The following is a 27,590-nucleotide window of genomic DNA, read 5'->3' on the forward strand; positions in this document are numbered from 1 at the left end:
GGAGTAAAATATAAACAAAATGATACAAACAAGAGTCTGCATTTTATAGCATGATATTCCACGTACACAAGAATATCCTGGGTTAAACTAGAAAGGGGATGGGTGAGGAACCTTGAAGAACAGCTTAGGATCCTGCTGGATCCAAAACTTTACTCATTTTCCATTTCAAAGCAAACTTCACTAGAAAACAGATCATGCTTCAGATACTTAATTTGCAGTGAGGCAACACATAACTGCTTATTCAATTATTTTGTAATTAGTTGGAGACACAATTGGTCTCCCAAACAACATGGCTCAGTTTCTATCTACACAGCAAATTTTCTGCCATTTCTAACCACATTTGTTTATACTGCATATATCTTAGCCATGTTTGCATTGATGCACACTGGGAAAATCTGTGCAGCCATCCCAGCACACCTCATTAAGAGCAGCATGAAAGGGAGTAGGGAAGAGGAGGAGGAGAAAAGAAAAGCACCCAGAGGCTATATGTGCTATACATAGCAGATGGGTAATGCACCTTGGCAGTCCACACATCATGGAAACTGGAGGAGACTCATCAGCCAGAATGGTTAGTGGGACAAGAGGGCTGAAAACTGCTCTGCCCTCTGCAAAAGGAAGGGACTTAACAGCTTTGTTGAAGAGACAAAGCATGATTAATTATCATGATTCAAGACATTGAATTAGGTAAGGACATAACTCCACTTACAGCAAGTTTTGCAGAAAATCCATTACTAGCAGAGTTGAAAGTTAGTTTGAGCTAGGTATCTAATGAATCTATCAAACAGCCTCACTAAGAATCAATTTTTGTCACTGTGGAATCCTTCAGAACAGGCAACAGCATTACTATCATGGTAATTCACTAAAATCAGCATGTAATTCATTATCCTTGAAATTAGTGGAGGGGAATGCAGTTTAACAAGAAAAAGAAGAAGAACAGATTTTGCCCATGTACCTGTGAGACACAATCTTGTGTCCGGCAACCTGGCAGGAAGAACTGGTGTTTGCACTGTAGACAGGAGCTGAGCTACGTTCTGCGACACTAATCCCACCCAGTGTTTCACCTGGCTATGTGGAAACAGACTGCCATGCTGCAGGCTTAAAACAGTGAGGCAATCAGAGCACAAGGCATCTCCATATTATAACCAAGACAGGTTTTGCAGCACTGATCAAGCCTGAAAGAGGCCGCTGAAATTTGTCCCACCCAAACAAGTTTTATGCATCTTTTTGTACGAAGAGAAGGGAGAATGGAAAGAAGAGGAGTTTTGTTTCTCTCTATTAGGACATGTTGCAACGTGTCATAGACAGAGCAATAGGTGCTACACCTGGGTGGGGATGGATGCGACTACAGGTTTTGCCCTTATACTCTGTGCTTTCAAAAAGAATATTTTTATTCAGTGCCTTTCAAAATAAATAAATAGAAGGTTGTCCACCCTCCCTGCCTTAATTCCTATACTGGAAGGAAAAAACATAATATCTGATATTTTGATGCAGCTGAAAAGGAACTGGACGTACCACCTCAAAGTAATCAAAGGTTGTCAGCTTTTGTTCAGGGGCCAAGCCCACCTGCCTCAATTCTCACCTATTGCTCTGTATCATCTTGCACTGGCTGCTAAGTCTCACCGTCTGTCTCCCTGCGGCGGAATTGAACCTTTTATTTTTTTTTTGTTTAAATCAATTTTCAGGCCCTTTTTCAACAGACTATCCCTACAACACCTACGCTGCCTGTATAGGGTTACTGAAACACCGATTTTGTTCCATTTCCTCTCATATTTTTAAAATCCAAGCTTACAGGGGATAGGAAAGACTTTGCTACAGCTGTTCGTGTGTCTTGAGCATGGCCTACAGAGATCTGTCACATGAATTTGGTCTCTCACCCACTGGTCAAGGCCTCCTCCACAACTGCTTTCCCAAGGGTAAATAAGTTGGGAGAGCTCAGGTCACTTGCATGGCAGATTTTTAACCTAGAAACCATTCTGAAATTCACTTGACCTTTCTGGATTCAGAAGTATTTTGTTAGTACAGGGAAATGAAGAAATGTCAGACTGCATTACCTCTCTTTTGTGTTTGTCAGATTACTTCTGATTCACTTCCAGGAAGTAAATAACAAGGTCAGAGTCAATTCATTCATGCCGGAGGAGAGTGCACAGATGCGGAAGAGGGGAATCAGTCCCCACTGCGCTTTGATGTTCCCTTATCTTACAGTGTATCATCACAGTAACCACTAATTATCACAGAAAGATGCTCTTCTAAATTAGAAACATTAGGAACAAGGAATTTTAAAGATTGTATTCCACTACTGAACTGTATTTGTTTCAGGAAAAAAATGTATACGCACACACGCTTATACTCCAAAATCATCTCAATGGAAGAAAGTCTTTAAGTCTGAATCGTAACAATATGGCTGAACTCTGTTCTTCTGTATGACAATACAAATAGCCTCACACTTGCTTAAAAAAAAAAAAAGTTTTATATGCATGCAAGTCCCTAATTGCCTGTATTATCTGTACAACCAAACCAAAGGTGTCCTTTTCCACCAGGACAAAAAAAATTTTGTTGTCTGCATTATGTCTGAATTATAGACATGTCATCTACTGGAAAATTTGGCTCTTTGAGCCCTTGAGTGAATTATCGCAGACCAATCAGATGACTTGTGGAAAAACTTCCTGTTCCCCTCCAACAACAGCTTTCTAAGTAAGCCACAAAATTCATAACCTTGGTCATCAACACAGTCTATTTCAAGATGTTGATGCTTTAGTTTAAATCCTCACAGCCCCAAGACCCCTTCAAGATAAATGATTTTATATTAGCAGTGAAGGAGTTAGAGATTTACAAAGTCAATAAGAATTCATAACTTCTGCATTTTAATCATTCATAGCCACTGTATTTGATTTACCCCACAATTTCCATCAGAAAATGAAAAAGTTTTGAAGAATGAGTTATTCTCAATGTAAATCTCCAGCACACCTCTGTCAATCATGTTAGGCCTTTCCCCGTTAGTTTTTCCTGCCTCCTGATTGAAACTACACAGCCAGTTTAATTACTTCATTATTTAAAACTTCTTAACTGAAAAGGCTCTAAAAATATGGAAAGCTAAACTAATGCATAGTCATTCTCCATGGAATAGAGGAAAGCATTATAAACATCGGTATAGCTTATGAAGATCGACTACACTCATACTTTCTTCTATCCTAACATTTTGCAAAGAAAAAAAAAATCTACAGAGGTCTGGAATGCTTCTACTGAAAGATATGTATGCACATAGATAAGGAGGGAAATAACCCCCTAGTCAAAGACAATATTTGTTTGCCACAAAATGTACATTCTCTCTGTGATATTAGAATAATAATCTGTGGGAAGCTACCATTCCAGAAATTATAGCATAAAAAGAAGCTTCAGTTTTATTTGTAGGGAAGACTAAGCCTTTGATAGTTTTGCTGGCAAGTTTTATTTATTTTATTATTATTATTTTTAATTTCCAGTCTGTTGAGCAGCTCTTGTACCTTTGTTTAACTACAGGGAAAGAACTGTTCAGTTTACAGCACAGTTTTATATGCAAATTATGTTCTGTAGACACTACTCATCGTAAGTGTCAACAGGAGAAAAAAAGTCTGACAAATTTAAGGCTGTTGAGATTTTTCATAAACTTTGAAGGAACACTGAAATTACAAAGCACACTGAGCTCACTGTAAAGCATTTTCTCTAAGCATGTGCCAAATCATGTATATTAATAGACTTGTTAAAAAAATCTACTACGATACCTTATGCTCCATTTTCCATTTCTAATTATTTGTGACAATTTAAAAAGGAGTCCTGTCTTCTGCACACAGTCAGACTTCTTGTTTTCATAGCTCTCCCAAGTATGAAGCTTGTTTCTACTCTGTGGAAACATTTCTATTGGATTTACTTTCACTAGAAAAAAACAAGCTTTCACACCCACACAAATCAAGATTCAGGAGCAAATTCAAAGCTGAAAATGAAGAGACATTTTACTGCCAAAAAGATGGGGGGGCTCCTAACAAATCAGCCAGCTGTTGCACTAACAGCATCAAATAAAGAAATTGCGGAGCTTATTCTACTCTTTATCAATAATGCATGGCTGCGCACAGACAATTTATAGCTGTTTTCCATCACTAGGTATTGTGTAGTACTAAATTAAGTCTACAAAATTCAAGGACAGTCCACCCACACAGCTACTGTAAGCCAGCCAGGCCACTTTGAATAAACATTTTAAAGGCATAAAGTGAGTTTTATTAGCATGCAGATCCACAGCTCTTAGTGGACAAAGTATCGCCATTAAAGAAGTAAGAGTACATTTAGCAGAAAGAGCAATGAGTTGCTCTTATGCCTTACCTATAAAGAAATAGTAGATTATATATATACACTTACATGCAACAACTCAATCCTCTGAATTTATTACGATAAAAATCTGAAGCAAGTGAAGAATTTATTTTCAGCATTAGAAATTGATTGCTGTTCTCAGAAAATCCAAAGACAGGTGCTGAATGGGTCAACTTCTGACAACAAAAGAGCTAAGAAAAAGATGGTTTTGAGTGGTTTTGTTTACACTCAGGTAGCTCTGAAGATTAATAGATTTATATTTTAATCCTTCACAAGTCATAAATCAGAAAAGCACACGTAAGGCTTTCATCAGCATAAAGAACTAGTTATCACAGAGAAGTCTCCTTAACAACATTTATGGCACGGGTACACAAGTGGGAGGTGGAGTTCCCCAGCAGGCACAGTTAAGCAAGAGATGGTGTGGCACGATCCAGTTATGTTCAGTCAGTCCTACCTCTTCGTGTCACAGCAGTCCTGGCACGTACACGCGTTGTGTTATGTATGTCTGAAATATGAGCATTAAAGCACTGAGCACAAGAGCTGGTCACCAGCAGCAAGAGGATGCTGCTGCTGGGTCCGTGCACCCAAGTTTTACCCGGGCTCTGCTCCAGTGGTCACTGAGGAGCCTCCTGGGTCCTGCTTCCAGGGTGCAGTCAGGTGTAACCAGCTACAGCGTGGATGACAGCACCACCAGGAGGTGGGTTTGTGCCACGTTGCAAACTTCTGCTGCTGTTTCTAAAAGAAACACTGCGCCGTCCCTCTAAAAACATCAGTAAGGGTGAGGTTTGTGACAGCTTTCCTATAAAAGCAGAGCACCACTCCAGACAGGATCCTCCACGTCTTGCTGGGTAGCTGGTGTGACATGATGATATCCCTGCCTGGAAAAGTTTTCTTGCAGTGTGGGAGGGTGAAGGATGTAATACAGCACAGCTGGGCGGTGTGATGGCTTTGTGGCATGTTTGAGCACAACTAAGAGCAGGAAGGACATAAGAAACAGGACTTGAGCTACATCTCTGATAAGCTTGTAAAGTGGAAAGCCTGGCCAAATAAAACATGACTGAATTTACTGTCAAGGTATGGAGAGAAAAAAAAATCAACTCTGATCAGTGAGATATTTGGATTTGCAATTGTTGAATTTTCTAACGAAAGTATATGATTTTGATGATCTGGATGAGGGAATTGAGTGCACCCTCAGTACGTTTGCAGACGACAAGCTGAGGGGAAGTGTTGCTCTGCCAGAGGGTAGGAAGGCCCTGCAGAGGGACCTGGACAGGTTGGATTGATGGCAGAGGCCAATGGGATGAGGTTCAACATGGCTAAGTGCCGGGTCCTGCGCTTTGGCCATAACAACCCCATGCAGCGCTACAGGCTTGGGGCAGAGTGTCTGGAAAGCTGTGCAGAGGAAAAGGATCTGGGGGTGTGGGTCAATGTTTGCCTGAACATGAGCTGGCAGTGTGCCCAGGTGGCCAAGAAGGCCAGCAGCATCCTGGCTTGTGTCAGGAATAGTGTAGCCAGCAGGACCAGGGAGGTGATTGTCCCCTTGTATGCAGCTCTGGTAAGGCCGCCCCCCGAGTGCTGTGTTCAGCTTTGGGCCCCTCACTACAAGGACATCGAGCCGTGGAGCGTGTCCAGAGCACGGCTACAAAGCTGGTGAAGGTCCTGGAACAGAAATCCTGTGAGGAGCGGCTGAGGGAACTGGGGTTGTTTAGTCTGGAGAAGAGGAGGCTCAGGGGAGACCTTATTGCTCTCTACAGCTACCTGAAAGCAAGCTGTGGGGAGCTGGGGGTCAGCCTCTTCTCTCAGATAACGAGTGATAGGACTAAAGGGAATGGCCTCAAGTTGCACCAGGGAAGGTTCAGGTTGGAAATGAGGAGACATTTCTTCTCAGAAAGAGCAGTCAGGCATTGGGACGGGTTGCCCAGGGAGGTGGTGGAGTCACCGTCCCTGGTGGTGTTCAAGGAAAGGTTGGATGTGGTGCTTGGGGACATGGTTTAGTGTGTGACAGTGGTGGTAGGGTGATGGTTAGACCAGATGATTTTGGAGGTTTTTTCCAACCTTAATGATTCTGTATACTACTGTGTAGCAAGTTTAACTTTACCTACAGGAGGTGTGCTTTCTGGAAAAGCAGATACCCTTTCAAATGAAAGTATCTCATGGACCTCAAAAGCTAATCAGAGCTTCACTAATCACTGCGGAAAAAGTTATTTAACTGCTCCAGTGAGCCCAGATCATTCAGAAAGTAAGGGTCCAAACTTGACTAAATCTCACTGTAACACTGTGCCACAGCAACCAACCCCCAGAGTTTGGTGAAGCTGCTTCCACATTGCATCGCTGTGAAAGCAGAACCTGTCCGCTCTGACCTACAGGCAGAAATCATCTGAGATTAAGTTGAAGTGAAATCTAGTCCTGTTTGTTATAAAATGTTTTCTCCATGAATAAGCACAAGTATAAAGGCCTAGAGCTGAAAACTCAAAGGAAAGCAGCTGTTGGATATTTGTAATTTAACCTGCCAGGAGTACAAGGTTTTCTTCAGAGGTTTTCTTTATATAATAGGCTGAAGTCATGCTGTGAAAAGCAAAACTGCCATTTTGAAGTCTGAGGAGACTGGAGTAAAATCCTTGCTTAAATCAAGGCTTCAGGACAAAGCACTGAAGAAGAAGGAAAAAAAAAAAAAAAACAGAATCCCAGTGAAGTAACCTTGGCTTTATAAATGGAAATTAATTTTATGAAGCCTGCTGTTCAGCTCATGTTACCAAATGCAACTGCCGTGTAGGTCATTGAAGCAGTGAACTTTTAATTGGCTCGTGGACTCTGGCAGAGTTCAGAGATGCACAAAAGACGCTCAGGCCATCTCCACCAAGCACACTGCTCCAGCAGGATGCTGGCCTTGCAACGCACAGGCCAAGCACTGAGGTATGTTAGCATGTCAGACAGCAGATCACCTTTTATTGCAGAGGTATCTGTACACAAAATGGGTGCTCTGTGGTCACAACCCTGTGTCTTAATGATCCGATGTGCTGTCCCATCCTTCCTGAGGAGTAGCCAGGCAGTCAGCAATCATCACTATTGTGGTTCCGTGACTGCTGATACAAGGCCGCTCTGGGTTTTCCAGCCTTTCTGCACTTATACTCTTCCTCTGTCTGCATGTTTCCTCACAGCCTCCTTCCCTCTTCTCCCATCCTGGACCTTGTACAGCCATCCCCGCATGCCCCCAGACATCCACGCTGTGACTACACTCATTTATTGACACCTGCCCCACTGCAGGGGCTATGCAGGTTGGGGCAGTGCAAGCTGGCAGTGTCCCCACCGCCACCACGTCTCGTTTGCTCAGAAGGCTGTGCTTGGCTGAGGGCACGCACTTCCACAGCCAGGACAGGGCTGTGGCATGCAGCCACACAGGAACTGGGACAAACCTACAAACAGTGATAATAAGTTTCCTTATTTAGCTTTTTCTAAGCATTTCTCCTCCCTGCCAGCTACAGCCCTGCCTTGGGGCCCAGAAGCAGTTGTGTCTGCTTTCTCCCTGTACAAAGCAGTTTTGACAGCAGAAAAGACTGGATTCACCTCCCAGTGCCTTTTCCCAAGAAAAGGAGGAGCTTCAGAAGAGCAACAGCATGAGTGAGAGCCCAGGGCTGGTTTGGAATGTGCTGGCCCAGGGTCTGTCTGCACTCAAACTGCAATCTTAGCAGACTCAATCTTTGCTTGTCAGGAGATGAGTTCAGTTCTAGATGATCCCCCACTCACACAAACCCACAGCACACTGTAGAGCATGCAATGAGGTGGAGGGTAACAAGCCCTAAAAGTAAACAGAAATAGGAGTCAGTGGACACTTCAGATAGCAGCTGTCAAACCTGAGGGAATCCAGGAGTCAGTGGCAAAGAGGCCCTTTACAGAGCGATTAGCTCTCCAGGTTTGGCTTACCACATGTTTAATTCAGGAGGAGTCAGTCCCTGGTCACCCAGATGACCAGGGCAGGGGAGACTGTGCTGTGCATGGGGTGTTGGGCAGGCACACTCTGGGCTGCTCCAGTCTGTACCTGTCTACAGCTCAAAAACCAGCACCACTCCCACAAAGCAGATAATATGAATCCAAACAGATGGGTGCAAAATGCAGGTAGGTATTAATGAGAAGAATGACACCAGCAGCACCTCTACTCACAGCAGAATGGTCACTTTTTCAGCTACAGATGTGTTTGGCTTTTACAGTCTTCAGTTTTTCTTAACCATATTTTTGCCAATGAAGAACGTCTCAACCTGACTTCTCAAGGAGACTGAAAACAATCTTTTCACTACTAAAACTTATTAATATATAGGTGAAGCATTAAGACATTTTAATGGAAAGTTATACAAGCACTTAAAGAAACTAGAACTGGTGATCTAGGAAAAGAAGTCAAGTTACTTCTTCATTGCATCTTATTTTTACCCTATTGAGGGTCAGTGAATTTAGTCATAACTGACAAATACTGGCAGTCTGGTCCAGTCTAATATACAAAATACAGGTGTCATGTTAGTATGGTTTACTATAAAGCAAGAGATGGACTGAGGCAATGTGTGGGACCGTATTTATCTATTGTCTTCCCTCTCTCCCCTTACCCTCCAACAAAAAAAGCTGCATCTTACCTTAAAAGACTAACAGAAATGCTAGTCCTCTACTTCTCTTTAGCTTTAAGCTTCAGAAATAATGCAGAAGAATCAGCTAGTTCAATACTTCAGCACTTGACAGCACATTCAGGAATCTCAAAGTCATCCTACAAAAAGAGAAATGAAAAGTAGTCAGCGTACATGTTGGGCAATATATCACATGCTTAAAGCTGCAGATGCCTGGTAATGCCATGCTGCTAAACAATAATGAAGTTCACAATAATCACAAATATGAAAGGTTATGCCATTTTTGGCTTCCAAGGTGCAGTGCACACAAGCAATATTCTGGTTACAGCACCCTGGAAAGAAAGCATTCATCTTGCAACCAATATGTCACCCTGCAGTGCTTTCCCAGTTTAAAAACTCTGTTCAACCAACAGTCGATGCAAATGCACAGAAAAAAAGCTCTGGACATGTCATGATAAACCAGTTAGGGAAATGCAGCAGTAAGTGTCTAAGGAATGGTAACCTGGTACTAATTTGAACTGAGAAATGTAGCAGGAGCCCACATGAGCTAAGCAGCAGTGCCATATGATCTGGGAGGATGCTTCTATATATGAAAGACATGGAAGCATTTTATAGACTGCAGTGAAAGAAGAGACAGTCTGCTTTGTCCCATTTCCCTTAATAGGCTTTGTAAGAAGTCTTATCTTGCAAGAATTTGCACATACTCCTACCTCTTACACAGTAGACACTGAGACTGAAGTTCATACCTGCACCACTGTGGCACACAGGATGGCTCTTCTCTTTTTCCCCACAGCAATTCATATGTTCTGCCACCAAGGTTTAGACCACTTATTTCTCAACTCCAGCTCACTTGGCATGTTTAACTCCTAAAACAAGCTAACTTCCCAAAACCACAGGCACACACACACAGATGCCACCAAGACCCCTGTTCCTGGCTCTGATGCATCCCATCTCACAACCATTTGCAGGTATAGCCCAAGTCTGTACCCCAGAGCTGTGCTGGAGACCTTCTGTATGCAGATATTGAATAGTTTCATGCTGCTGCTGCTAGCACATTTGACAGCTGTCAAGGGATAGGACAGGAGAACAGTTTATATCTAACATGGTTACTTGAGAGTTCTGAAGATTATTTTATGGAAAAAACACATAAGGTTTTAACTGTGTACTTTCCTAGAGCTTTAGTATGGGAACACAAGGTGATCATTGGCCCAATCTATAAAACTATAAACGTGCAGGTTTAATGGAATACAAGTAAATCATACCAGGTAAGAATTAAAGAACTTTTACTGTAAATTAATAGATAAACTGGCGCACAAAGCAAGACACAGACCAATGCCTCTACATATACATTTTTCAAATTCTACTCTGTTTACAAATCCCCAAAACAGCCTCCGAAAGGTAACTGTCTTCATAAACTAAAATAAGTGGCATTTTTCTTAGGACACAAGAGCTCTCAATCGCAACATGCAAGAAGCTGGGCAGGGACATCAGGAGACCAGCTTGGCTGAGACAAGACCCGCTTAGCCAAACTAAAACACAAAAGCAAAATGCATAGGCACTGGAAGCAGAGGTGCAGATACTGGGAAGATTATAGGGATGTGGCCTGGGAGTGCAAGGAGAGGATCAAGAAAGCCAAAGCACACCTGAAACTCAATTTGGCTAAATACATCAAACGACACAAGAAGGGTTTCTTCAAGCACATGGGACAGCAAAGGAAGATAAACTTTCCCTGCAATGAGCAAAACATGAATGAGTTCTTCAACCTGCATAGAGAAGGCTGAGTTGCTCAACAGCTTGTTTGCCTCAGTCTTCGTAGGTAAGTGCTCTAGCCACATGGCCAGAGTCACAAAAGATAAAGGCAGAGACTGAGAGAATGAAGAACTACCTGCTGTAGGAGAGGATCAGATGTGAGACCGTCTAAGGAACCTGAAGGTGAACAAGGTCCTCTGGGACCTAATGAGATACATCTGCAGATCTCATGGGGACTGGTGGATGCAAGTTCCTAAGCCACTGTCCTTCAGTTGCAGTCCAGCAAAGCTTCCAGTGACTAGAAAAGGGGAACACAACCCCCGTTCTTACAAAGGGAGAAGAGGAAGACCCAGGGAACTACAGGCCAGTCTCATATCTATTCCTAGCAAGATCATGGAGAAGATTCTCATGGTAACTACACTCAGGCACACATAGAATAGAGAAGTGATTGCTGGCCCCTGACATGGTTCACTAAGGGGCAAACAGTGCCTGACAAATCTGGTGGCCTTCTACAACAGGGTTACAGCATTGATGGATAAGGGAAGAGTAACCAACTTCATCTACCTGGACTTGTGCAAAACATTTGACATTGTCCCACACAATATCCTAGTCTCTAAATTGAATTGGAGAGACATTATTTGACAGATGGGCTACTTGGTGGATAATGAATTAGTTGGATGGTCACACTCAGAGCCGAGGTCAATGGCTCAATGTCCAAGTGGAGATCAGTGACTAGTGGTATTCCTCAGGAGTCTCTACTGAGACCAGAGCTATTTAACATCTTTGACAGTGACACGGACAGTGGGTTTGGGTGCACCTTCAGCAAGTTTGCAGACAACACCAAGCTGTGTGGTGCAGTCAACATGCTGGAGGGAAGGGATGCCATCCAGAGGGACCTGGACAGGCTCAAGAGGTGGGCCTATGCAAAAAACATGAGGTTCAACAAGGCCAAGGGCAAGGCTGTGCACCTGAGTCAAGGCAATCCCACCCATCTATACAGGCTAGGTAACCAGTAGATAGAGAGCAGCCCTATAGAGAAGGACTTGGGGGTACTAATGGATGAAAAACGACACAAGCTTGCACAGCCCAGAAAGCCGACCAGATCCCAGACTGCATCAAAAGACAGCTGGCCACCAGTTCAAGGGAGATAATTTACAGTGGCCTTCTATGAACCAAAGAGGGTCTACTGGAAAGCTGGAGAGGGACTCTGTCAGAAAGAGTAGCGACAGGACAAGGGGTAAATTAGTATATTAAACTAAAAGAGGGTAGGTTTAGATTAGATGTAAGGAAGAAATTCTTCACTCAGAGGGTGGTGAGGCACTGGAACGGGTTGCCCAGAGAAGCTGTGGATGCCCCATCCCTGCAACTGTTCAAGGCCAGGTTGGATGGGGCTTTGAGCAACCTGATCTAGTGGGAGGTGTCCCTGCCCATTGCAGGGGGTTGGAACTAGATGATCCAAAGTCCCTTTCTACCTAAATCATTACCTTAATATTACAGAATCATAGAAACTGTAAGGGTCTGTCTGTGGGAGGAGAAGAAAGGAAGGATTCTGCAGGAAAACCCAAGTAGGTGTTACACTCTAGAAAGAAATCATAAATGCAACATCTGTTACAAAACCAGAAATCCAAAAGCCCCAAATGTCCCCTTAGTTGAACTTTAAAATAGCATTCATTGCTCTTAAGTAACCAAAGTGAGAGCCCATTTCTTCCTCCCTCCATCTAGCATTTCCTCAATACATTCAACTATTGATTCATCCATTTACGCAAAACATGAACTTGTTTATGCTCCATACTAGATAGTCATGATATCCTGAAAATACTTTTCTTAGATTTTAGTTGCAATACATTCCAAGACAATCTCCACCTACACAATATTAAAAGTTAACGCATGAGGAAACTTAAGATGTTAGAAGACAATTATGTCCTTGGAGCTACATACTCACAGATAATGGCAAACACCAAAGTCATCGTGTTCGTGTATAACCTCCTGTTCCACACTTTTGTGGAAAGTGTTAAAGCAGCTTCCTGTAAGAGTTTAAAACTGATGCCAAGACTTCAGATCTTCAAGACATTCAGTCAATTACACATCCAGGCTGACATTTTGAGGACACAATAAAAGTGGTTTTCAAATACCTATTACCATACTCAGAATGCCTGGTCCCCACATCATGGTGTCATGATTGTTTAGATATTATCCATAAATCATTTTTGCTTCAAAAGATTGTCTTTGCATGCCCTCCCACAGCCATCTTATCTTTATCAGGTACTCACATTCATCTCAAGTGAGTGTTTATGCCCACACCTGATGCAGATTAGTTTGACAGCACAACTGTGTGACAATAAAGGCCAGGACTAGGGAATGGCTTGAGCTCCAAGATGAGCAAGTGATAACTTTGAGAGTTGCACCTCAGAAAACAGTCAGAAGTTCTCTGGGAGCTAAGATTTATCACATAGTTTACTATTTTCCATGCCAGATAGAAAGAAAGCTTCAGCTTTGCCTTTTAGCCCAAACAAATCACAATATACACAATCATACTCCTACATATCTAAGCCCCACCAAAACAAAAACACTATGCTGCACACCCATTTTCCCTTAAGGAGAGAACAAACCACACCTAACAGGTGCTAATCAAAACATCAAACATTAGAAAACATTCTGACACAATGGAGATTTAGAAAAATATGCAACATCTCAAGCAAAATTTGAATCTCTATAAAACAGATGTATGTATCTTGTATCAAAAAGCAATTGTTCTTCTAAACTGCCTTGCAAATGGCAATCTAAATTCAGTCCCAGGTAGAAAACAGACTTAATCGATTACCACAACTGAGTGCTAAGTAGAAGCAAAGATAAGCAGAAATGAAAACAGACATAGTAAAACAGTTAAGCAGAGATTTTACTTACGCCAAGGGAGCAAGTTGGCTGATAAAGTTGTCATCTTTACAGGAAGCTCTAACCTTGATAATACTTTCAATTTAGACAAAGCTCGCTATGTAATAGATATTTTGCAAACTCACGTAGGCAGGGCTTCAACAACTTCTCACGAAAAGTCTATGTACTTCACAGGCATATTCCAGCTTGACAAGATCTCCACAGATTGGTAACAAGTACTCCATCTTCTCCTCTTTTCCATTTTAATATTGTTCAACACCTCCTCCCACACACACCTCCAACACATGCACCTCCCTCCAGCAGACAGACAGATTCACTTATCTAAAGAGGAATTTATGCTGGTCTGAAAAAACACCAGCCCCCTCAACTGCAAGGACATGCCTGGATAACATATTGAGATATGCCTTAGATGTTGTGTCAAATGCTTCAAAGTCAGTTAAAGATGCACTACATAGCACCAGAAGGGTAATTACACTCTCACTGGGGAGAAAAAAAAAAAAAAAAAAACATTTTAAAATAGATTTGTACATGAAGGTAGCATTTCTAGAAGTAAAGACATTATTTCCTAGTGAATGTGATGTATTTTTGGACAGAAAGCTCCCAAGTAGCCAAAAGCAATATTGCATCTTGGTACACTTCACTGGCATAAGATCTCATAATTGCTAAAGGGGATAACTAAGGCTACGTCTGCATGGCACAAAGGACGATGCTAATTAACCTTGCAGAGACACTAATTAATCTGGGCAGGACGCCATGATAACATGACTACACTGCTGTCCTGGGAATCTCCCCATGCCAATGTATCATGCTCTTTGGTCATACACGCCCACACACACACCAGCAGTGCCTTTCACATTAAGGAGTCTTACGCTGAAGATGAATCCCCATAGAGAGGTGTTTCCTCTCAGAGGCTGCCATATCGATTTTTTTTCATGATTTAAATCTGGGGTCTATGGTATACAATACCAAACTATACACTTAAATAATTCTTACCGAATAGTAAAATAATTGACTGGTGTTACAGAGGATAATTAAGCTGTTAGGAGGACCATAAGAGGATGTATTTACGGACAGTCTTCCTGGCATTTGAAAGTTGGCACAGAAGTTTCAGGACATCATCTCAGAGGGGTAACTGTAATAATGGTGATTGTCTATCAGCCCTTCAGCAGCAGCAGTTCACCCCACAACAGTCCAGTTTCTCATCTGGTCTCCAGACAGAGCAAGGAGGGGTGCTTGTACGTGCTAGTGTAAGTGTTCGCAAGTTAGTACATTCCAAATAGCAGATAATGGAGCCACTGTAGTTGTTAGCACATTTTCAAGAAGTTAAGTTGTTGCCAAACCAACTCCACAGCTTTCCTTTTAACATTATGGTGATTAAACAAGTCTTGGGCTATAGCCAGAACAACAGCTACCTTATCTGCTATAACTGATGCCACCTCTTGGTACAGAAACCAACTCTTCATATACTGCTAATGGACTTTGAGCTTCTTCTGACTTGTTAAAACACACACTGTAAGTAATAGTGTACTGAATAGCAGCTTTAAGTGCCTGTTCCAATAGGAACTGGTCTTTGAACATGCAGAGAGCAAGAGGAAGAGGGAACATTTGGCATACAACACAACCTGCAACAGAACATAGTCCGCCCAACAGTGCAGAACAGGAGAACACAGAATGTCATTCACTGTGGCACAAAACAAATCACAAAACAAGTCAGAAAGTCATTCTACTGCCAGGCAGAACAGGCAGTTTCAGAGAACAGCCCCTGTCCATCCCTCTTTCTCCTCTCCCTCCTTAATTCACATTTAAAACCAGGGCTTTCCAAGACTATCCTTAAAGTCCTAGACTTAGAGGATGTCCTAGACGTAAAGGATGGACTCTCAAGCAAGGCAGACCTTCTACAAAGCACAGCCCCGTGAATTTATGCATGAGCTACTTTAGTGACAGAACTCATATTGCTGGTAAATGGGATACACAAGATCAGCTAGAACCTGGCAGGCAATGCTGGCTTCTCATGTTTCAGTTAGTTTGCAGGGGCAGAGGTAACAGCACAACAAAGGGCAGCTTCACCTTGGTCCTTGGTTTGCACTACATCAGTCTGAAAACTTCTAGCCCTATGGAAAAAGTGACCAGTTTGAACAAGCGCACTGTTTCCTGTGGCAAAAGCATAGGGACAACTTAATCTTGGAAAGTGCACTGCATTCAGACAAGGACAAACCACATAAACGGCATCAAAGTGCTTTTAAGCCCTCCTTGCTCCTATCAGAGAGGACAAGCACTCAAACAAGTCTGTCTGAATTGGTCACATACCATTTCTACACTACTGGGAAAAACACCACTGTAAAAAGCATAATCAGATTACTAGAAATGAAACAGCCCTTGATAAGGTGGTGTTAGTTGCAGTTCTCATGCTTGGACCCAAGGTGCCTCTGCTCAGAAATGGAAAGGTGTTATTAAAAAACACATTTGCTACATGATCGCTCTCAAAACCAGTAATCTTTCTTTCACACACGCATATATATACATATCAGATACCCATGGAAAAGACTAATAAAAGCTGTCTCCTCCAAAATGATTAATGCTTTTTGACCCAAAGGCTGTTTGTGGATGGTACACAGTAACAATGACACTTTGGATAAACACTTTAGTCTCTAACCAGCAAAACTGGTCTACATTGTCACAGAACAGTACAACCCAGCAATCCACATGAATAGATGTGCTGAGCCTTAATACCTTTAGCTGTCAACTCAGATGAGACTGATTCAAATCACTGAATCCTCAGAAGCCAGAACATGCCCTACTCCTTCCTTCCTCCAATACCTTGCCTAGATAAATAGCAGAGTTCATCCTGAGTTTTCTGAAGGGTGATCTTTGCTTAGCAGGCCAAACAGTTCTGTGACACAGCCACCACTCCAGATTTTTAGCTGGCAGACAGCAATCTGAGCTTTAACAAGAAACAGGCTAACTTCTGAAACGGATAAGCACAACTATCCATTCTCTAACTGATGCTGCTATCATAGATGAAACTTCACTGACAGCACTTACAGCTTACCCAATGCTTTCTTTTATCCCACTTGCAGGGAAGTCACTGCTCATGGACTGTGTCACTCTAGAGAGCAAGAGGAGGGGAAGTCATCAACATACACAAGTTTTTTTCCTCTTCCTTTTTCACATCACCCTTTCTGTAGGGGAACCAAATTCTTTGTTCTCTATCCAGATGACTTTAGCTATCACAAGTCAGATGGCCTAGGTTTAGAAATGCAACCTATTTTCTGTTGCTCTAAAGCAAGATGGATTTTACACAGCCACTTTAGATGGGCTAAATGTTAGGCAATGAATGGAGGGAAGATAGGGTGTCACAACTGAAGCAAGTTACCTAAAAGCGATTCAAGAAAGATGGAAAACTAGGACGACTCTCAGCTACAGATGTCTTCAATTAACCTTTCTCAATGCACCAGTTATTTATTTTTTTAAACATACTGTATCCAGTTATACCCTTTGCTTGGTCACAATATCATACCATGCAACTCGTCTGGCAAACAAAGTACCTAATAAATCTGTGCTTGCTCCCGTAAGGAGACCAGGGATTACCAAAGGCTGCGAAGGTCATGCTTTTTGTCCTGCAGTGAAAAAGAACTGGAAAAGTGGAGAATGACACTGAAAGAGGCCATAAGAAACTATCTTGCTTGTTCAGTTACTACACACAGATGGGACATGGGCTTCTACTGACAAAAGCCACCTGCATACCCCTCTGGTCCCATCAGAGATGGTCAAACAGGAGAGGGGGAAAGGCTCTGCCAGCTTGTAAAAGGAAGGTTACTTCACTAAGTAGATTTAACTTCCGAAGTTAGGATAAAGATACAGAGCTGGTTGTCATTAGCTCCTGAAATAGCAGCTCAAACACTAGTAATTGATGAGCCTCAAAGAGTCTTAACTGCTGGATTTCAAGCAACACAAGCACAAGGAAGCCTCTGTAAGAACTGCCCTTTCTTTGTGCTGTTGCCCCATCCCCTCATTTTCTATGAGAAGATTCCCCAGCATCAGGTATCACAATGTATCTTCATGGGTGTAACACAGCTAAAGGTAATAACAAAACAAAACATATATAAAGCAGCTAATCTGCTTTAGAACCACACCTGTATGAGAACCTGTATGGTAGAGGATACATGTCCTTCACATCTCCTTACCTAGGCCTGGGAGCCTCGGTCCCCCTTTGTCTTGGGACTGGCAACATCCTGAGGCTTCAAGTTGGCAGGAAAAAAGACAATAGGACTAACATCCCCTTCTGGCACCAAGGTAAAACTTGGACCAAGTCAGTCTGCCTTGCAGCTCAGGCTTTTCTATATCTGTTTTGTTCACATATCTTTGGGATTTTCAAATGGGTGTTACCACCATCTCCCTAATGAGATTCCAAAGCACTTACTCCCAAAAGATGGGTTTTTTGGATGAGCTACTGTAGAATAATCTCCAAGATCCATCACTTTTCTGAAATAGCCCTCAGCACTCACCACACACAGTCCTTCTGTTATGGCTCAGTGGAATTTCTGATGCCAAACCAAGATGAGAATGTGCTTCTGTCATGCTTTCAGCCTAAAGCTTTGGAGATGAAATGAATTAATGAACCCCAAGCTGCACAGCACTGTTCTGCAGAAGTGTGAATAGTCACATATCACTGAGGGTTACTGTCATAGCAATGCTGTTTCCCTTGTGCAAAAGGAAAAACAAGAAATATGGCAAGCTGTCGCAGATGTTCTTTATCAATGACTTGAGCAAGAAGAGCTAAAACCAAAATCATTCTGAATTTCTAGGGATTCAGTGACCAAGAAAGGTAAGCAAACAAGCATGTGGCCTCCCAAAGAAAGGGGATATTGTCCTCCAGAGTCCCCCCATTAGCTCTTAATAGAACTGCTTTCCCCAATTTCATTTCAACTTTACATTTCAAGGAAATGTTTTACTGTGTCCCTCAAATGAAGCAGGGAAGTAGCTGGTCCTCATCCTAACACAAGCTAAAAAGAATAGCAAGGAGAAGACAAGCACAATTAACATGCAGTGTCAGTCAGGATAGTCTTCTCTGTTGAAATTATCATGGGTAGTATATTCAGCAATGGGTTAGATCAGAAATTCTACCAAAAAGAGTACACACAAGTGTAAATATTCCTGTCCCTTCTGGAAAAAAAAAATAGGGAGACAGACATTACAACAATACAATACACTGGATTTTCAAGCTCCAACTCACGAGCATTGAGTTTGTAATTTAACAGCTACCTAATTACTTGTACGGGGGAGTGGTGGGTGAGGGAAGTAATGATATACAAATGTGAATTCTGTTACTTTAAACGTGTTTCCGTCAAAGAGCCAGCCAGAAGGAGGAAAACAAAATTGCAAGAATCCTCTCTGTACACAGCTCATAAAACACGAAGGCCACAGAACAAGGCAACTCAGACCCATTCTCCCCAAAAAGCTGCAGACTTTCATTTGCAAGCACAGCCCGCAGAAGGCGGGGGAGGGAGAGGACAGAAGAAAAGCACACGAAAGCCAGCGCAAACCTTTGCAACCCTGCTTCATCATGTCAATGTGAAGGCTCAGAGTGCTTGCTCAGGGTCACTGCCGATGAAAAAAAAAGATCACTAACTTGATCGCTGTCATGCCACAGCTCCAGCCTAACAGACTTTGATTTGTGCAGGACCATCCGGGATGTTGCAGCACCCTGTATGCTGCTTGCCCACCTCGGAGATACCGACGGAGGATTTTCTCACACACACGCATTATACACTCTCTGTAATACTTTCACGACATTAAGTACTGCCCTTCAAAAACAAACCACCACTTCACGCCACAAGGACTCCCCCATTAAGATATATTTTAAATAGCCCATTGGACTGTAACACTCAAACCTACTCAGCCACACGAAACCGGTCAGATTTCACTATTTCACAAAAAAAAATGAAAAAAGACTAAACTTACAGGGTTGTTACTCCACCGTTTCTCTCTAGCACAGGGCACATCATTGAACTGCAACGCCTGAAACAGTAACTTGACCTCTCTGGGAAGGTGGGCGGTATTATACAAGCTGAAACATTAGAAACATGCATAATTACGCCGGGTATTTGCCACACATTCTTTCATCCGTGAACAAATATGAATGGAAAAGTCACACTGACACTCCAGGCTTAGATTATGTCCAAACCATCAATTAAGAAGATTTTTCATGAGGCCTTGGGAGAACAAAAGTTTTCAGAGCAGGAGAAATTTTCTGTGGAGTTACACTGTGCATATATTACGAAGAGAGCACTGCCAGCTCAAAGCTGAGACAACAGTGAGCTAGACTAGGGAATTTTGGCTTTCTTGCCCGCCACCACCGGCAGCTTAGCCTGTTGCTTTGTTCTCCTGGGAGCACACGGACCCGTGGCACCCATTCATGCAGCGCCAGCGAGGACGCCTGCCAGGGCACCACCTGCATCCTGCCACTAATCACCCACCCCTTCCTGCGGGGTGACACCTCTCCTCCATGCCGGTGTAGCGCCTTTCTGTCCCGCAGCACAGCCCAGTGAGAGCTTCATCCAACCAAGGACCTTAAGCAGGACCCGTCTGGTTGGGCTTAAAGCATTAGCAGATGGACAAGGAGGGCAGGTGACTGGAGACAAGACACCGTGCTTGCCCCCAGCTGCACACACATCCATGGCTCACACCACAGCCGCTCAAGCTTCTGGCAACGCCCCTTTTACACCAAGCACGTGGAGGACCCTCAGTGTATGTAGCCTTCCCTTCCAAAAATGCATTTGGAGGAACTGTACACACATCTAACCACAGTCTTCTGCTGTCACATGAAGTTTTCCTCTTCTTCAAATTCAAGACTTAGCCACGCTCCTGGCCAAGCAAGATGCAGCATCCACAGCTGCTGTGATCCTAGTTTCCCACTGAGATGTTTTGACAGCAACATCCACACACTTTACCTGGCAGCTCTCTAGCTTATCCCCTTTCCATGAGGAAAGGCTTTGTGTTCTTGATTCAACCACTTCATTCCCCATGCTTGCCCTACAAATAGACGTGGAATACACAGTGTTTATTTCAGCTAATTCCCCATGCACTACGGGCAATGCGTGCACATCTGAAGCACTGGTACGGAGCAGAGACATGAATTATTCTAGAATAATTCTTTTGTTTCATACTTCAAGCAGGCCAGCTCCCTTTCTCTCTGCCCCTTTGTTTATATACTTCAAAGCTTTTGAAGGTCATAGCAATGCATACATTGAACTGCCTCTCAAGATCTGAGAATCAGCATTGGCTACAACCGTTGCAGTTTCCAGACATGAGCTGCCACCAATGATCACATACTAAAAACTTAAGCAAAGTTTTTTCCCTACATATACCTGAAAGCACAAGATAAAAAATTGGTGAGTGCCAAGCAGCGTAAAGTGATACAAGAACTCGGCAGGGATTTATTTATTTATTCTTGTTAGCTTTAAACTTGTTTTTTCAAATAGTTCAAATAGTGGTTTATTCATTAGAGGTTAAAGCATGCATACTTTCTTGGACACTTCTGAAAACTGCGGGAAGCTTTATTTTGAAATTTCTCACCTTCTTTATACCTTAAAAATCAGTTAGAAAAGGACAGAGCAGCTTTCTTAAACCTTACCTAAGATATCTGTCCAAAATGCTTGAGCTGTATGATGAAAAAGCTTTCAGTCAGAAGTGGTTTGTGGCCAAAAGAAAGGAAACAATGTGCATCTGCAGCATAGAAATGCTCACAGAGCAAAGACCTGAGTTTGCAGCAAATCCCCGTTGGAATCATTTAATTGCCACTACGTATGAATAGGAACTTATCAAGCCTTTTTCAGTATTTGCTTTTCAAGTAAATACTGAAGAACGGAATCTTAAAGTTATAGTATTGACTTTCCCATTTAGAAGTGGCTTGATAACAACCTTCCTCAAGTCATTCTGCCAGGAAGGAGTAGTGTGAGCACAGAGCTAATTTGGGCTTGTTAGTTAAGTTCCTCCTCCTGCTTTATTCAGAAAGCCTAGACAAATAGTTTATCCATGGACAGACCTCAGGGCCTTACAAAATATTTTGTATTCCACTGCAAGCTTAGGCACATCACATAAACATCTGGAGTGACCACTAAAAATGTGAACACCTCCCCCTCAGCCCTGCAGTAGTGTCTTCATGATACTGCTTCATAAACTGATCCCTGACAGAAATTTAAGAAAAAAAAGTGTTATAGAGGGCTTTCATCAAAAAAAAAAAAAGTGTTGTAATCCATAGCCTGTCTATACATAAGCCAGGGTTTGGGGAAAAAGGGAGGGAGGGGGAATTCAGGTGTATAAACAAACTTTTCCAGTCTTCCTTATCAGTGCTTAACTTCTGAGAGGAAGAAAGAGCTTTGTATCATTACTGATAAGAGACTGTTTCCAGAAGTGTTGGAGACCAGACTGCTCTGGGGGGAAGTGACGGTGAGAATCATGTATGTTCATCTTCTCCCTGGAGGTACAGTCCTGTCTGGAAGTGCTCCGAGCACGCCGAACCTAAGACAGCGTTCAAGTCATTCTGGTGTACTCTGACACCTCCACAGACCGGGAGCACTGAAAACCACAGATCCTGCATGAAACGAGCACATCTACAAAGGCTCCCAGCTGTGTTGTCCATGCCAGAGCCCATAATTAGTGAACAAGCTGCTCAAAATGCAGCAGATACTTTGATACCACATTTCACAGCATATCTGGACTGGAGCCAAAGAGCTGCTTGCTGCCTGAGATAAGCTATAAGGGGGGTGAGGCTCAGTCCTCCCAGGAGTGGTTTCCCCAAGTCCTAAAGCAGCAACAACAGCACCTTCAGCTTAGATTGCAAAAATACCTGCAAAATCACAGCTATCAAGCCTAACCACTGGGAATTTTTATTTTTATTTTCAAATCTGTAAAGAAGCTGTGCGTTACTGCATATGTCAGCAACTGCATAATAGATGCAACTTGATTACCTCAGAACTTACTCTTCACAAAACCAGGGAAACATCATCCTCTTCACTGCTACTCCACGGGAGAGCACTAAGTGCTTCTGGTGACACGCGGGGCAGTAGCAAACAACCAGCATGATAAGCAGTCATTCACATTTCACTCCTGTGTGTAACGCATATATAGTTTAACAATACACAAAATCAATGTATATGTTAAACATGAAAGGAACTGTCCTCAAGAGCTAGATGCTCCAAGATCATGTTTCAAAGCAATGCTGTATCTTTCTGTTAATCTTTTGGGAAAACCAGCATGGATAGTCCGCTGCAATGTGATTAACACAGGAATTCAAGCCTCTCCATTGTGACCTTCCACAGAAACCTCAGGGGTCAAGAGGAGCAGCTTGTATGTGTTTTGCTACAATGCCAAGATATCTGAACTATCAACATAAGCCTTCTCTAACAATAAGACCAACAAGTTTCTTGGGGGGACTTTCACACAAACCCTCTAAGTTTGCCACAAAACACATTCTACGCAGCCACTAAGGAAAAGTTATTCTTCTAAAAAGTAGTTGCAGAAATTCCATTTTGATATTCAGCTGGGGAAAAAAAAGTTTGACTATCAGAACAGTAACAAGAAAGAAAAAAAGAACTGCTTTCTTAGAGCAATGGTTAATTAACAAAATGAAGCTGAGAGGCGATTTTTTGTTCCAGCAGTGAAGTGCTAGGCAGACAGAGGGAGCGCTTGAGGAAGGTTTGTTTTTTTTTTTTAATTTAATCTTCTTCAGCCACATCACAGCAAACCCTTGGAAAACCCTGATGTGCACAAGCAAAATTGAAGCCTGGCAGCAACGATGCTCTGTTGCCTTTGATGCCGGAGGTGGTCGTGCCATCCTCCCCCAGCTCGGTGACCGGCTCGGGGAGAAAGCAGCGAGGTGGGGAGGTGGCTGCAATCTATTGCTGTGCTCTGCAGAGGCCCCAGGCTCCGTGAGAACAGCAGGTGAAAATTTAAACTCAATCCCACTCAGTATGCTTGGTATAAATAGCCCCAGGGTGGCAAACATCAAGCCATGAAAAGAGATTATCAGATGAGTTTTTTTCTCCTCATTCTTACCCTTTGCAACTTGAGAAGAGTGAAAGAGGACACCAGCAGCTAGCAAGGAGGCTGCTAATTAATTCCTCCTCACCCAGGCATTGCAAAGCTTCCAGACACAAAGTCCCTGCCAATCTAAGAACAAGCACTTGATAGCACTAGAAGAAAGAGGCTTGATTCGTTCTGAAAAATGGCATCAGAAAAGACATGATCATTTCACAAGATCAGCTTTCCCCCTGTAGGCAGGGAGAAAAAAAATGAGAGAAGCAGCATCACTCTTGGCTACATAATTTTAGGACAGGTTAACGTTCAGAGCACTGACTTGTGTCCCCAGTCATTTCAACCAGGGGTCAGCATGATACAGGCACAGATACTTTCAACAAGATGACTTTGCATGAGGAAGAGTCTTTATGTTCTCTCTTCGGTGAAGACACTTCCCCCAAAATAAACAATCTCAGTAAGTTGCAAGAGAAATGCCCTGCTGTCAGGGCAGAGCACACATGCCATTTCAGGGTGACAAGCCAGCGCAAGACAGGCAGCTGAAGCACTTGAAAGTGAGGGAGGCACAGCCCTGTTGTCTTTAGGTGCTCAGTTAACCTGGATAAAAGGCTAAAAAAAGCTCTTTGAAACTGGTAGTAAGATGAGAGATGAGTCAGAAGAAATAATGGGAGAACACTAAGAGGCTCTGCAAAGATATTTCAGCTCTCTCAAGCCTTCTGCAACCAGCAGTAATTTGTTTGCCTAGCATGGCTGCTCTGTTAGCACTATCACAATGCCAGCAGAGAAGCCCTGACAGTGGGAGCTGGACTCCTGGCTGTCACCAGGCAGATAAAGCCATAAGTCAAAGCATCATCTGAAGCACCTGCAGATCAGGTGCATCTTTCTGGACTGCCAAGCAGACACTGCAGTCATTAAAACTTCAAGGAACAAACCCACCTACAAGCACAAACACTCTAAGCCCAAACAACTTTCACCCTTTGCACCCTACCTGTGTCTGTGATGTCCCTCCTTTCAGCTAAGATGCAATGAAGCATGCAGCTGTTTGAATTTATATTGTGGTTTTGGATGGGGGAGGCTAAGATATAAACTAGTGCAACATCCAGAGGAGCTCTAGCCCCGTCACCCTTTGCCAGTTATGCTTAAACACTCCCAGTTTTATTCCCCTTCACAACCTGCTTCTACCCAAGGCAAAGGGGGAGCACCAAGACCCTCTCTTTGCACTGCACGGGTCAAAGCTGGCACAGGACAGCTGGACAAAGAGCAACGTAAAGGATTTGGCTATGTAATATATACTGTGTCACCCCCTGGGCACACAGCACACATTGAATGCACCACAGATGTGCACCTAGCCAACTGTGTTTCCTCGCATCGGCTTTCCCATCCCTTTCCCCATCCTGAAAGTGCTTTTCTTCCATCCTGACGACCAGCAGTCTCAGCTACATTTTTCCCTTGAGAAAAAGACTACAATTTTTTGCCTTACCACAGAACAGAAGCTTTGCTGAAATCAGAGAAGAAAGAATGTTTTACTTGGTTTGAATCTGAAGACACCTGCAGTTCAGTCTCGGTGTGCAATTCAGAGCCAACTGCAAAAGAATGGAAGTGTCAGGACCAGACACTTAAAGACACCAGATTTTGCTCTGGGCAAACAAGAGGAACATATATAATATACATACACATAAAAAGATACTAAAGCAGAAATCCTCCACTGATGATACCCTGTTGCTGGTTAATCGGTTCCCACGGACAAGCTCCTCTTTGAGGAGACTGACTGGCTTCAAGCCCTTCTTCATGCAGGTAACCTGGAAGAGGATGGCCAGAGGAACCTGAAGATGCAGACAGGCTGGACCAGGAGTGCTGCTGGCCAGCAGGTTGTCTGGGTAAGCAGAAGTTACATAGCTATCTTCCAGATGGGTACTGAGCATTTCATTCCAATGCTATCAGATTTGAAGCATGAGATGGAGCAGAATGTGTAAAGGCAAAGTCTCTTCTTTCCTACTAAACTCTGTTTTTCATTCTCAGGAGCAATACAATGCCACAAACATTTCTTTTTTTGGTGTAAACTGAGGGCGAGTCCTTCCCTACTTGGGATAAACACACTTGCACACATTCCTTCCTTTTATACTGTGTACATCACTGCTAGGCATCACAGGCTGTGGCGGGATGACTCACTGTGGGATGTTACTGATTAACAGCTCACTTCAGGACTTTTCTGTGTGTCTCTACACAACTCCTTGCTCATATCACTCAGGCATCCTGACACCACCTGTTTCTTGTGACTGCCCTCGGGTATATCAGACAAAAACTGCCTTAATAGCCCAGAGTTCACCAGGTACCAGCAATCTTTTTCCTCCCCTCCAGGCCACAGATCTGACCTGCTTGCAACTGCACAGTCCTGCAGCACCAGCCTTTTGCATCCCTGGAGGCTCTGCACACCATAAAGCAGGATTTTGGGTCTTGCTAACGTCCCAGGTGTCCAAGCATTAAGAGACAAAGCTATGAGTCACTGAGCCCCCAGGGGCCAGGGTAGTGCCGGGCAAAGGCACACTGCACCTGCATGCCATGGGCTGGAAGCCTGTTGTTTGCTGGTCTAAGAGTTGTAACAGCTAAGGGACCTTCTCATGTGTCTACACACACACCTGGTCTTATTTCCAAATGCAAGCTCTAGCAGTCTGCTGCGATTAGTTGTGCCAGCCCCACTGATTTGCACAAAAGCCAGAAATCACTCCTGTGTCAGGGGACTGGTAGCCCCTATGAGTATATTGTAAATATTACCAGACAAAATGTACATCTGCGTCAAACCTGTGGTTTGGAAAAAAAAAAAGTTATTTCAGCCCATCAGTGCTTTGATCCTCTGACAAATCATTTCCTGACACAAGCTGAAACAACACAAAGGACTTTGGACACCAACCAGCTGTCACAGTTGTGCTGAGAGCTGGCACTGAAGCCATGCAGCCAGAGGGGGAAGATTTAGGTGGTGGTAGTGGAGCAAATGGTAGTCTGCATGTCTGGATTCACAGCTTGTTTCTTCTTTAGCTGAAACTTTTAGTGGGAGCTGGCGGAATGGGAGAACACGTGAACAGCTGCTGCAGGACACTCTGACATCACCAAGGTATAGCAAAAACTCTTGTATGTATTACAACCAGGGGCAGGGGCGGGGATGAAGGAGAGATGGTTTTTCTTTGTTTTTCTCTCCAGAGGATGCTTAGGCATTGTCAGAGCTCCAAATGCAGTGACCCCTTTTTGACCTTTGGGCCTGAGCTGAGAGAGAGACAAGTGAGCTTAACAAACATCTGAGACACCAGATGGGAAAAGTGAAGGCAGAACTATGGTTTAATAGCCCTCTCCTTTTATCCTGTTTAAAATGAAGTATTCACACGGTAACCCACAACCTAGAAAAAAATGAAAGAAAAAACTGATACTAGCAGCCTGCTTTCAACATCCTCCCTCAGATATTCTCCTAGCACAGATATATTCATATTTTCCTCTGTTTCTACTAGCATATATAGCACCTGGCAATTAGAAAGAAATGCAGCTTGAGGGGAAGCAGATTAGAAGTATGACTTGCTACATAGTTCTGGTATGATGAATTCTTAATTAAAAAAACACTATTAATTCAAGGTGTTGAAAGGAACAGTCCACAAAACTAAGTAGTTTTTTCCAGCCTTCATCCTCATTTTAACTGATGTATTTTATCACCAGCCTTTGAGAAACCGATTCTACAGTCTTGAGTGGAACTAACCATAGCACACAAAACAAAGAGTGACAGAAAAAAAGAACCCTTGAGATACCCCTGACATTTATTAACTTTTCCTACAGACAGCATAAAACTGAACTCCTGAAATCCTTCTAGTGTCAGACTTGTTACTCTAACGCTTCTTTCTTAAAACGAGTTTTGGTTGCCAAGCAGCTCTCAGATGTGCAACTCGACCTGCCAAGGTCTGGCTGCACCAGCGTCTTCAAGCTTCACAG

General features: G+C 43.1%; 1 protein-coding gene across 7 annotated transcripts in view; it reads right to left on the reverse strand.

The window, feature by feature from the left end:
- Positions 1-27,590, reverse strand: part of KANK1 (KN motif and ankyrin repeat domains 1) — a 127,568-nt gene that overhangs the window by 86,171 nt on the left and 13,807 nt on the right. For 4 of the 7 annotated variants that reach the window (XM_083818278.1, XM_083818275.1, XM_083818274.1 and 1 more), the window contains one exon: positions 8,958-9,085. The gene's annotated coding sequence lies outside the window, so the exon portion shown is untranslated. Of the gene's footprint in view, positions 1-8,957; positions 9,086-19,547; positions 19,654-27,590 lie in introns of all 7 variants that reach the window. The other 3 variants (XM_083818268.1, XM_083818273.1, XM_083818277.1) reach the window with 1 other exon arrangement.

This window comes from Anser anser (assembly GCF_964211835.1).
Source record: "Anser anser genome assembly, chromosome: Z".
Lineage (NCBI taxonomy): Eukaryota > Metazoa > Chordata > Aves > Anseriformes > Anatidae > Anser > Anser anser.